General features: G+C 35.1%; 1 protein-coding gene across 1 annotated transcript in view; it reads left to right on the top strand.

Moving 5' to 3' along the window:
- The window catches only part of HNF1B (HNF1 homeobox B), a 79,399-nt gene that overhangs the window by 633 nt on the left and 64,734 nt on the right, over positions 1-14,032 (top strand). The window lies entirely within an intron of this gene.

The following is a 14,032-nucleotide window of genomic DNA, read 5'->3' on the forward strand; positions in this document are numbered from 1 at the left end:
TGCTACTTAAATCGAAGATCGGCCATTGTACATATTGTATAAAATTATGGTGAACTACACTTGCTCTTATTTTAACTCCAATACAATCATATTTAATAAAAAAAAAAAAACTAGTCTTTACAGTGTTGAAACAGCACATTGTGCATAAGGCGCCCAGCGATGTCTTACTGCACCTTTTCTGTTGTTTTTTGTTTTATTCTAAAAAATATTGTTGACATCCTAGAAGTTAAATATCTGCCAGGTTGTCTGATTAGGATTTTTGATACATTAACCCCGACAATAAAAACTCTTTCAGTTTTCAATAACTTTCATAGAGTATCTCTAAACTTGTCAGGTTGTGTTCGTTACTTTTTTGTTTTAATGTATCGATTTTATTTTTATTTAAAAAAATAAAATAATTGTCAGCTGTTTCAGTTAAAAAGTCCTAGCATAAAATAGCCATAGTAGTTTACGATTCGGACCAGTGCTGTCTGTACAGGTCACTTTCGAAAAGTCTTACTACTACCGCTGCAGTTATTAATATACGGTGTTAATTTACGGTAAAAACAAAACAAAAAACATAACATTATTTATGCAATATATATATATATATATATATATATATATATATGTATGTATATATATATATATATATATATATATATATATATATATATTACATAAATAATGTAATATATAATGTAATATGTATATATATATATATATATATATATATATATATATATATATATATATATATATATATATATATATATATATATATATATATATATATATATATATATATACTCTGATATCTATCTATCTATCTATCTATCTATCTATCTATCTATCTATCTAATATATTGTGTGTGTATACTTTTTGATACACCAGGACAATGGAATATATATATATATATATATATATATATATATATATATATATATATATATATATATATATATATATATATATAATACCCCAGGACAATGGAGTTAATATCTATCTATCTATCTATCTATCTATCTATCTATCTATCTATCTATCTATCCATCTATCTATCAGACTTATATATAGTGTCTGTATACTTTTTGATACACTAGGACAATGGATTTTACATATATATATATCTCTCTCTCTATATATATATCTCTATATCTCTATATCTCTCTCTCTCTCTCTATATATATATATATATATATATATATATATATATATATATGTATTATTTATATATATAATACACCAGGACAATGGGGATAATATCTACCTATCTATCTATCTATCTATCTATCTATCTATCTATCTCATAACAATATGTCTATCAGACTTATATGTGTGTATACTTTTTGATACACCAGGACAATGGATTTTATATATATATATATATATATATATATATATATATATATATATACTCCATAATATATTTAATGCACCAGGACAATTGATATGTATATATTTACTAAAAAAGGCGTCCCAAACAATTATAAGTACGATAAGTTGTTTTTTTTTTCTCAAAAGTTCCTGAAAATTTTTAACAGTGTAATATTTTAAGAATGTAATATTATCAGTAAGAAAGAACAAGCATCTGAATATTCCTAAGCAAATACATTTGTTTAGGCTAAGTTCGTTTGCATTGATAGCATCCAGAAGGTTTATCTCTATGCCTTTTTTCCCTTCTTGCTGCTTTTTATTGCATATTATTCTTTTTTTTTTTTTTTTTTTTTTTAATAAGCATACATTAATTATATTACGGACGAAAAAAGTTTACCCTTAACTTGTAACTTAAAGAACAATGGTGTGTGTAGTGAGGTTGTGTTGATTCTTTAGTAAATCAGCCCACTATTTGGAGTTTTTGTGTACCCTCCCAGCTTGCCCTCTATGTACTTTCTCTAAGTAATACTACATCAGAAAAAAGGCTTGGCACTTGCCGACAGCCAGTCTGTATTAAATGACACCCACAGTCCAGAGAAGAAAAAAAAGAAAGAAAAAAAAGAATTCTTCAACTGTAAAAGAATAGTTGGATAACAAAAATAACTGCCGCCTGTTAGTGTAAGTAAGTGAGCATGTTTTGATGATGTTTACTCTTTCCTTTCAAATATTTGCTTAATACATCTACTTTAACCAGGAAATTCTCCTGCTCTCCAATAAAAGCCAGCAGATCCTGCTGGAGTATAAATGGCTGCTTTTAAATTTAAAACAGTAATTGCAGTTTGTTAGCGTAATACCTGGGAAAAGATGAAAAAAATGAATGTATCCTACTCAAACTGAATTTTCTAAGTTCATTTTTCAAAGAGAATTAATTGCTGTTGGTAGTTAAGTTTTTTTTTCAAGAATAGTCCTGCATAGCAAAACTAGATATGCAGTTCATTTCAAAGTGCATAAATCAGAGAAGATTTAGTGAACTCATTTAATCCAGGGCTTGAGGGGTGCTGAGAGAAACTACACGAGCACATTATAGGGGGTGACTAATGACTTGGCACTAAGTTATGCATAGAGGTGTACTGATCTCTCTACATATACCTGTGTGTAATGTGCCTGGGAGGACTCATGGGAACAAGGACGTGAGCCATACACCAACTGCACTGGCACACACCTTAGACAATGACCATGTAACCTTGCTTTGTTCTGGTGGGAATTTAGGAAAGGATTATTTTAAGTATTTATGTATTTATTTTTACCCCACAGAACCACAAATGTTGCAAAACTAAAAAAACAAAAAACAAAAAAACAAACAACCTTTTAAGTAATTCATTGCTATAGTTTTATTGCTGTGTGTAGACACGCACAAATTACATTTTTCTTTTAGATCTCCATGCACAAGATTGGGGGTTGGCAGTGATCACAGACTAGTACTACTTTAGTACATTTGCTTTCTATGCAGAAGTCTAAAAATGTGTCCAGCTCTTCTGTGCAAATTGCAGAACTATTAGTAAAGTTTCTAAACTATTGCTGAACAATCAGACACACATGGGAAAGTCTTTTTATGATTTTGTTTTTAATATTCTTTGTGTGTGCCCTGCTGTGTGAGGAGCACCAAGACAGATGCTGCAACATGATTGTACAAACTCATTTAAGCTCACCACACACTTTACAATTGGAGTATACAGTCTCATTTACCAACAATTATGTAGTGCAAGGAATCAATCAAATAATCACTAAGTATGCAAAGAACTAAAAGTACTTGGTATAGTACTTACTATATATATATATATATATATATATATATATATATATATATATATATATATATATATATATTAACTGTACAAGTGGTTTAAAAAAAACTTATGATTTTTACATATATTTACAGGCATACCCCACTTTTAAGTACACAATGGGGTTTATTTACTAAAGCTAGGAAGTGCAAAATCAGGCTTAGAAACCAATGAGCTTCTAACCCCAGCTTGTTCAATTAAGCTTTGGTAATAAAACCTGGAAGCTCATTGGTTTCTATGCAGAAGTGAGCCTGATTTTGCACTTTCCAGCTTTAGTAAATAAACCCCATTGTGTACTTAAATGTGGGATATGCCTGTATTTGGTACTTATGTTTGATAAATGCAAAGGTGAGTGTATACAGTAATTAGATTGTAACATGCATGGTGAGCTTTACATTTATCAAAAGAATTGTATTGTGGGCCAAAGGGATATTTATAGAGAGTTGTTGTAATATAGGTGGTCAGTTCTACAATGACTGAGCCATGTAATGCCCCTGTCCTGACAGTATTAACTAGTATGTTCTAAGAGTTAATAGTTAAGTTTTTCATGTGGAAAAGAAAGAATTTGAGTTAAGAAAGGCAGTTTTGTCAGTGATCAATCTTACTGGCTCTGGTTATCCTCTAGCTGGCTTTGGTTCTGCATATGCCTAAAGTTTTTTTTTTCTAAAATCTATATACCCCTATAAAAATGCAAAGTGCTTCCATAATTTTAGCTTATAAATATTTATTACAGGTACTTAAATGGCACCATCAATTTACATACATATTATACATTCACATCAGTCCCTACCCTGAAGGCACTTACAATCTAAGGTCCCCAACTCAAATTCATACATACTAGGGCCAATTTAGACAGGAGCCAATTAACCTACCAGCATGTCTTTTGGAGTGTGGAAGGAATCTTGAGTACCCGGTGGAGACCCACGCAGGCACAAGAAGAACATGCAAACCCCGTACAGGTAGTGTCGTGGTTGGGATTTGAACCAATGACCCTACTGCGGCAAAGCAGAAGTGCTAACCGCTTAGCCACTATAATTAGTGTGATATGTTCTTTATTATATGGGTAATGAAAGGATCATGTCCTTTTATTTAGGAAAAGGGTAATCATTCAAGGTATCTGTATGGGAGGGAAGCAGTCACTTCATATCCAGGTTACCAATAGTGAGTAGATTAAGCAGAATTAAAAATATAAAAATAATATATTCACTGGAGCACACTATAGGGCAACTGGACACATGGGTATGACTTGAAAACCCCCAGGCATCTCCAGTGTATTGCAAATAGTTGCCATTGATAATCATTCATGAGGAGGACTGTTGCAGATGCCTGTGTTGCTGGCTCATCAGTGGCATAATCTTATGATTGGATAAAGTTTTCTACCCTTTCCAATGGCTATTCACCCAGCTGAGCCATGGTTGGTGGCATCGGCAGCTAAAGATCATAGGTAAAATATCTTCTTCATTGGAGCCATCCAAAAACATCTGGAATGGGAGACAGCCATCTAATGTATATGAGCACCAGAATGGCTATTTGATGTTTGTTGGTCTGAAAGGCATTTAGCAAACCAACCTAGACAATATATTATTTCTCAGCATTATGATGTGTATTTTATCAGGGACTCCTGGCATGACATAACATGAATAATTTAATTTTAAATAGCTGTGATTATAGCATCAGGCATTTAGTAATCTACTACTATATGTAGTATGGGTGTCACTATTGAATATTTATTTCCATTGGGCGGGCAGAGAATATTGTAGTAAATCCCCAGCTTTGCTGTGCATTCTATCATGTTTTCAGAAATGGTAGATAATCTCTAACAAAACAGGACCATGGTGCTGTAGAACAGAGTATTTTAAAATGTTTGATATTGTATACTCCTTTATAGTTTTACATAATAACAATATACATCTGAGATGCCTAGGAGAGCTAACAAACTAACAAGATGGTTAAGTAGATGATAAAAAAAGTAAGACAGGGATAAATATAGAGGTAAAAAAGTCAAAAAGTCTTGTCAAAGTTCAATCTAAAAAATTAAATAAATCTGAATTTATATATATTTATATATATATATATATATATATATATATATATATATATATATATATATATATATATATATATATATATATATATATATAATATACACGTTTGTATTTTTCTATTTCTGTTTTTTACCTGAATACTATGTGAATCTTGTACATTTTTTAATATTTTAGTTAGTTAATAAAAGGTATCAGTTTGACAACACTTTAAACTCTAAACTAATATAATAAAACTGAAAAAGACAAGTTCTTCCTTTAAAAAAAAAAAGGTAGAATTAGAAAATAATAAGATGATACATTATTTAATTCATTCATTATTTATTAAGACATTGGCACCATACCCTTAAAATATCCATTCATGCAATGACAGTGGCCCAGTATAGATGGCTGTAGGTGCCTGCTCTCAATTCCCCTCCTCCATAGTGAGGTTTTCAGACCTAAAACATGTTTACAGTACACTCCGCAGATAGTTTGCCATGACGGCAATCAGATTGTGTCTATATGCAAAACCACCTATAAAGTCCATTTACAGTGCTTTCTGTTTAAATTCAAAGCTCTATAGCAGAAATGTACATGGCGTGTGTGGGGCTCCATGTACATGCTATCAAAAATGGCCACACCCTGTGGCCCCCACACTGATTTGTTAAGTGTTGTATGATCAGGAACTGCTTTTTTGGGTGGCAGATTCTCTTTAACGAGAAAGCAACAAAACCTAGCCTTCTGTGTCAAATACAATGTGAGCTATTTTACACACTAAAGGCTAAAGTTGTATTGCTCATTGTACAATGCTTTATATAGAAATAAAGCTATCATGATCAAAGTAAAACTCCATTTTTTTAGCCCCCTCCCAAACCTTGTTAAAAAAAAATCCAAGTTCTACCTACCTTCTCCATATTCCAGTGAAATACCCGGCTTTTTCCTAGATCTGGCACTGGCAGTCCTCTTTGAGTCGGATGGCGGTCACCTTATTCTTTCCTGTGAGTCAATCTGTTCTTTCCATGCCCCCTGAGGGGCCACACAGGTTGGGCTCATAGTACTCCAGGACTGAGCGGTACTTACAAGTCATTACATGAGAGCTGCTCAGCCAGAAAAAAAATGCCCCCCTGTCCACCACCACCTCAAGAAGAATAAACTGCCGTGACAATACCAGACTGGCTAAAAGACTGCAGGAAAATGTGTAGTTACCGGAAGGGGAGAGTTGGGGTTTTAGATATTCACTTTTTAAAATATTATTCAAAACCAAAATCTTTATATTATACGTGGGAGCAATCAAATATTTTTCCTAGTTATAGTTAAAATGGGGAAGGTTTAGAGCCTCTGTCAGGTATGAATTGCTGCCCGTCAGGCTATTGGGAGAACTTTCACTTCACAGTTTCAGTGTACAATCTTCTTTTGGACCAAAACTTAGGCTGACCACATTTGGAAAAACTTAGGTTGATCACACTTAGGCTGACCACATTTTTTTAGGTGGATGGTGCTGCAGCCAATTGGCTGCAGGCGCTGATCGAATGGAAGTTTTTCAACGGTATTATTGGAGTCCCTGCTGAACTGGATACATTTTAAATTGATTTGCGGAGAAGTTTAGAGTGAGAGCCTACTTGATTGAATATGAATTGATTGGATTGTTTAGATTGGCCTTACTTATTTACCAAGTTTATTGTTGATAAATCTAGCAAATTCTACTTGCCTTTTACAATGTTTAATAAGAAGGGAGGTATGTTTTGAATAATTTATAATTGTAAATTTATTTATGCACCGGGAAGAATCGTTCCCTGAGGAATAACCAGGCATGTATCTGAAAGTATTTTTATGCACACTGGAAAATCTCTGCAACCAAAAGTAATAGTCATTTGTGAACACCTGTGTTCTGTCATACCTAAACTTAAAGAAACATGGGAGCAATCATTGTCTACCTGCTTTTTAAAATGTTAGTTTCCTCGTTGTTATGGGCTTTAATACTTTTTGAATCTTTAGGGTTGATTTATAGTCAAACATGTATTGTTTGCAAAATGAGTTTACACTTAGCTTAGTGAATGAAGTAAAGCGTTGCCTTCAATCATACAAACCTATGCAAGCAAAATTCCTGTTTTTTTTTTACATTTTCCTTGAAGACAGTTAGTATTCTTTGCAAAGTGAATGCACACTTAAGCCTAGTACACGTGAGCCGAATGTTGGGTGACATCGGCTGGTTTCTAATGAACATTCAGCCCAAGTGTACTACAGCTGGTCCGACAGCTTCTGTCAAAGGGGCATGACCGAAAAAGTTTTGCCGATCGGCATCCAATCAGAGCTCTCAGCCTATGGCTGAGAGTGCTGACCAGTGTGTTCTGGTGGTGGGGGGGGGGGGGTGTTTCCCCTGTTGGAACACAATAGCTCAGCAGGCGAGTTTACTGTACTAACATCGGATTGAACTTTTCATTATTTTTTCGCTCAGCCCACTGGGTTGAACGAAAAAAAAAAAAACTACTACTGTGTACCAAGCTTTAGGCAGCCCATACAAGAGCATTTTCTTTTCTTTTAACCAGCGGGTTGAAAGAAAGAAAGTTATTTGATTCTTTCTTAGATTGTAAGTTCTAACGAGCAAGGCCCTCTGATTCCTATTGTATAAAATTGTATTGTAATTGTACTGTCTGCCCTTATGTCGTAAAGCGCTGCGTAAACTGTGCTATATAAATCCTGTATAATAAAATTCCCCCATCCACACACTAGATGTGGGTGAGGGAATCCCCTCGGCTGTGCTATTGTATTCTGTCCGCAGGGAGATTACCCCTGCTGTCAGAATTCACTCATCAGAAGTGGGAGATTTCCCCTGCTGTCAGAATTCACTCATCAGAAGTGCTGACTATAGCAGGTCGAGAGAAAATTTTCCAACAGGCTGGTTGTACACAAGACGATCGAGAGATTGACTTGTGTACATCCAGCCTGCCCATACATTGAAAGAAATTCAGCCAGTCCCTGCTTTGCAAATTTTGATCCATGTATGACTAGCTTTAGCTTAGTGAATGAAGTGAAGCTGTGCTGGCTGTAATCATCCAAACCTAAGCAAGCAAAAATCCAGACTTTTTGCCTTACTTCACCTCTTATGCCCCGTACACACGAGAGGACTTATGTCCGACAGACCTCCAAAGGAGTTCCGCCGGAGTTCCGACGGAGTTCTGGCGGAGTTCTGGCGGACTTTTCGACCGAACGGACTTGGACACACACCATCACACCAAACTCCGACGGAGTCGAACGTGATGACGTACGACTGGACTTGAATAAGGAAGTTCATAGCCAGTAGCCAATAGCTGCCCTAGCGTCGGTTTTAGTCCGTCGGAGTAGCATACACACGAGCGGATTTTTCGAAGGGGACCGGGTCCGGCGGAGTTTCGTCGGGAAAATTTGAAGCATGCTTCATTTCTAAAGTCCGTCAGACTTTGGCGAATCAAAAGTCCGTTGCAGCCCACACACGATCGAATAGTCTGACGGACTCAGTCCGTCGGAGTTTGGATGTTGAAAAGTCCGCTCGTGTGTACGGGGCATTACACTAAGCAAAGTAAAAAATTTAATTTGGAAAGGGAAGATTCAGTTAGCAAAGTTAATACATTCTATTTCCTTAATAAACGAACCCCACTTGACCTGAAAAAAGCATGCAGCAACTAAAATCAGAAAGAAGTGAACATCAAAAGGCTGGCCATAAATGCCTTGTTTTTTTTTTCGATCAGCCAGAAAAAAAAAATGTATTCCCCCATCTACACATGGGAGGTGGATGGAGGAACTCTCCCCACAGTACTATTGTATTCTGACAGTGGGGATTCCTCTGATATCAGAATACACTGATAAGGGTTAGATCTGTGGCATGCTAACAGTCATAGATGGACAGAAACTTTGCTGGTCCCTGCTGAACCAGCCAATTTATCTATGGGCAGCTTTGGGGTATTGAAGTCATTGGTTCAGCATGACAGCTGGACAATAAGTATATTCAGAGACAAACCTTGTTTCTCTCCTTAAAGGTTCCTTTAACCCCTAGGCACTTATCACTATAAACGCTTAAAATGGGTGCATGGTTAGCAAATATTTACCAGACTGTTAGCAGAAATTAATACTTCACACTTAGGGGTAGATGTAACAAATATTCTTACCGCTTTTTTGTGAGTTTTATTTTAAACTGCAGAATGTTTCATGCTGCTTATTTGTTGGTGTGTGCTAATGAGGCATACGTATGAGAACAAATATCTGATTTGCTGATGTAAAGTATGGTTCATTTACTCAACAGGGTTTGTGTACTTATACCATATGTTCACTCTACTCTTTTGTAAAGCTTCAAAATGGAACAAAGACTACAAGAGTGACCACACCAGCCTTTCCACCTGTTAGAGAAAAACTGACTTTTTTTATAGCCATAGATTTATATAGTGATTCATAGAGTGATCCCACAAGGATTACCCAAAACTAGTACATTATCTAAAGGTAATACCTCTGGAATGGTGATGAAGGTCAGGTCTGCATATACCTCATTTGGCAATTAAATGGAATGTCAACTCTCCCTCTTGGGTCAATAATCTATTTTATATTATGGAAAATAACTAGGACAGAGGAAATGCCTTGGAAAATCTCTGAAGTAGTACAAAATCCAAAATGTAAACAGAGCCAGGAATTAAGGGTGAGTGATTTCCCCAGATCTTTCCTTTGCAGTCTTCAAGATAAGTAAGAAACTAATGAGTTAAATACATACAGCATGTGTGCTTGAACTTTCACACAAACTATCTATCTATCTATCTACACAATAAAATCACGCTGCCACTATTTTATATAAAAAACTGTTAATTTAGCAATTTGGGCAACTGCTATATAAAGGGATAGAACAACATATTTTTAGTGACCATATCATTTGAGTAATTCTTGCAATGTTTGATGTGCCATCCGCATTAGTATATATATATATATATATATATATATAGCATTAGTATATATTTACTCTAAAGCCTAGTACACACGATCAGAAAATTGTACAAAAATTACCATTTATTTTTGATCGTTAGTACACAGCTTTCGTCTGAAATTATCCGAAGGGCCAAACACAACATTTTTATAAGGTCATACGATTTTTGTTTAATCAGTACAGTTTTTAATCCGCAAATACAATAAAAAAAAATAGCATGTAAAAAAAGAAAAACAGACGATCATCCTATAATCTCATTGTGTGCACCAGGCTTTAAACACTTTGCTATTATATTCAGTGATTTATAGATTAGCCACTATAAACAGATTAGATTAGCTACTACCATCTCAACAGGGAGGTGGATAAAAGTCAGCAGTTTTGGAATATTTTTTAAAAATATCTTAAACTTTTGAGAAAGCAGCTAATGAGTTTCAACTCAGACTCCTTGATATTGGCCTGTAAAGAATTATTCCAATTGGAGATGATGGAAGTGAAGTTATTACTGCAATAAATAACAATCCAGTCACTGATAGAGAGGAAATATGCTGCTGATTAGTCAATTGTTGCTAGTGTAAGTGTTGCTTTATAGGTGACAGTGAGCTCTGTTTACGAAAGGAGTTATGTTCACCCAAAAAACAAAATAGTGAAATAACGAAGATTAATTTTAATTACCCAAATTACCTGAAAATCAGATGCTTGTTTGTAAATTTCATCTGTACAAAATTGGAGAATTGAAGTGCGTTCTCACTGTTCTTTGAGCTAATATTCTCAACTCCTCAGCTTCAAGAAATGGATACAATTCAAGCCATGTCTAGCAGACCTAAGTTGTATATTGTTATGCCTCAATCAAACTGCCTACATAAATGTAAATGCATGTAAGGCATCATGTACAATAGCAGCTCCTAAACTTGAGTTTAGAAGCTTTCGGCATTTGCTTGCCAAAGCTCCTAAACTCAACTCCATAAAAGGCTATGTACCCATAGGCCTTTACCAGAGTTTGGGAGCTGCCGCGGTTAGGGGAGCTTCAACCTCCCTCAACCTGCCTCTCCTGAACGTGGAAGAATCGTGTTCAGGATGGGAACACTTTGACTGCTGAGCGAGGTAAACTGCGAACTGCTTCAAAATTGCGGCATTATTTTGCTGTGTTTTGCATTTTCCCATGGCTGGCGGTCAAAGTAGGCAGTGTGTACATAGTTACATAGTAACATGAAGCCTAAGTGTGTGTAGTGACTTTTCAAAAGTGTTATTCAAACTCAAAGTTTACTTGCGTTTAGGTTTATTCTGTTTGGCAGTGTTTAGAGAAAATGGAATTTCGTACATCCAACATCCGATTAAACATCAGATGCTGGATGCAGCTAAATGCAGCTAAACCCAGAGACATTTAAAAGCAAGAAAAGTGATCTGGGAGGCATAAAAGTTGTTTGTACCTACCCGATAATGTCTCCTCAGAAAAGCTAAATATAAACGTTCTATTGTGAATGAGGCCTTACTTCATTGCAGAGCTACAGTATGTGGCATTAAATACAAGACATGCTCCACCTATCCAATGGATATTTTTTAATAGAAGTCTGACACCTTTTGCACAAATGCATCATTTATTAAATCAAATTAAATTGTTTGGTATAGTAAGCCACAGTTTAAATCTTCACAAAGCAGTATTTATTGTCCAGCTTCATTCATCATTCTAATATACAGTAGCATGTTAAAATATTTATTACTCCAATCAGTTCCTATTTTTTCATATTCTCCTGCATGTGATTGATTGTTTGAACTTGATTGTACCCGTTTCATTTCTGTTTAGTAAATCACTCTTATGGAGTATATCCACCAATCCTTTTTAAAAGGCAAAACCAGTTATTTTTGTATTGTGTTGTCAGTGGCCATTGCTCATGTACTGTATATTGTCATTAAGGTGCACCTAAAGTCAAATATTGACTTTAGGTTCCCAGGCCCGCACTCTTCCCCCTAACTGGGCAACCTTATTAGAGCCTGAACATCCAGTTATGCTTCTACATCACACAAAGCCCACCTTCGGCCACATTGAAGAGCTGGAAATCTCCATTATGGTCAGACCAGGAACAAGATGGAATCAATGAACAGATTTTTCAGCACTCATTTTATTTATTATTATTATTATTCAGGATTTATATAGCGCCAACAGTTTGCGCAGCGCTTTACAATATGAGGGCAGACAGTACACTTACAATACAAATCAATACAGGAGGGATCAGAGGGCCCTGCTCGTTAGAGCTTACAATCTAGAAGGGAGGGTCAAGTTGAAACAAAAGGTATTAACTGTGGGGGGATGAGCTGATGAAGAAAATGAAAATACAGTTAGGTGTGGGTGGGGTAGGCTTCTCTGAAGAGAAGTGTTTTCAGGGATCGTCTAAAAGCTAATAAAGTAGGAGATAAGCGGACAGATTGGGGTAGGGCATTCCATAGGATTGGAGAGGCTTTGGAAAAGTCCTGGAGGCGAGTATGGGAGGAGGTGATGAGGGAGCTAGAGAGCAGGAGGTCTTGAGAGGAACGAAGAGGACGAGTAGGTTGGTATTTAGAGACTAAGCTAGTGATGTAGTGATTTTAAGATGTACAATTAGACAGCAGCTTGTAAGTAAAATGATAGCAACTGCACTGAAGTGCTAGTACACTTTTGATATGTTCACATTGGCTAATCATCATCTGTAAGTTAGTAGCTGTACTTAAAATTAGTAGGAGTCTTAATCTGGGGGTTTGCCATGGACATTTTAGGCCTTCCTTGCATGAACGCTTCTGAAGTACATACCACAGTCGAGCTTTACCTATCTGTGTGTATTTATTTAAAAAGAAAAAGAAGAAAGAAACATATATGTGGTGTGTACTAGGCAGATGGAAAAACCCTACCTGTCTTGTTGCTATTTTCAGTTCATAGTTATCTTATAGCCAGTTTAGATTACAATCTTATGAAGAGCATATTTACCTAAGAAGTTTGCATATATGTTTTAGAATATACTGTATATTGAGCAATGCAGTCAGGGTTTATTCACTAAAGAAGTGGAAATGTTAATTTGACCGAGTGAATAAAGTAAAGATATGTTCATTTCAACTAAAGATACGTTCAATCCATTCATATGCAAGGAGAAATTGTCTTAAATTGTCATGCACAAGATTGGATATTCAAAAACATAGATTCACAATGGGGGAGATTTATTACAACTAGAGCACTCATAATCTGGTGCAGTTGTGCATGGTAGCCAATCAGCTTCTAACTTCCTTCTTACTTCTAACTTTATTTCAAAATGTCAAGGTCTCCATAGGTTGCAATATGTTTCAGTTATACATTTATTTTTATTTATTTATTACAGGTATATATATATCGCCTACAACTTACGCAGGGCTACGTTTTAACATGTTAATAATTCTGTGTTGTATTGCTCTTAATTTAACATATCAGTTTTTTGCATTAAATTGATTTAACATATTTAAAGAAAGAAATATTTTAGTTCTGTTTCATTTATACAAATCTTTAAACTTTCAGGACAGGATTATGTATCGCTCAGTCCATTAACCTCCCTGGCGGTATGATTATTTCCGATTTTAGGTGCTGAAAGCGGTACAATTATTTTGCATGTAAATTTGCCATTTTATATTGTAGGCCTGTAATTCTTAGAAATAATTCACTTAAATCTGTCCAAACAAGAGTCTAATAGACATCCCGGGTATGATAAAATGTGAAATATGAAATCATAAATTATAATATATATATATATATATATATATATATATATATATATATATATATATAAATATATATATATATATATTACCCCAAGCCAGACTCGGGAATACCACCAGGGAGGCTAACATAGTCATTATTGGGGTTGATTTA

This window comes from Lithobates pipiens, unplaced genomic scaffold, assembly GCF_037356315.1.
Source record: "Lithobates pipiens isolate NorthernLeopardFrog02 unplaced genomic scaffold, aLitPip1_a1.2 Scaffold_16, whole genome shotgun sequence".
NCBI lineage: Eukaryota > Metazoa > Chordata > Amphibia > Anura > Ranidae > Lithobates > Lithobates pipiens.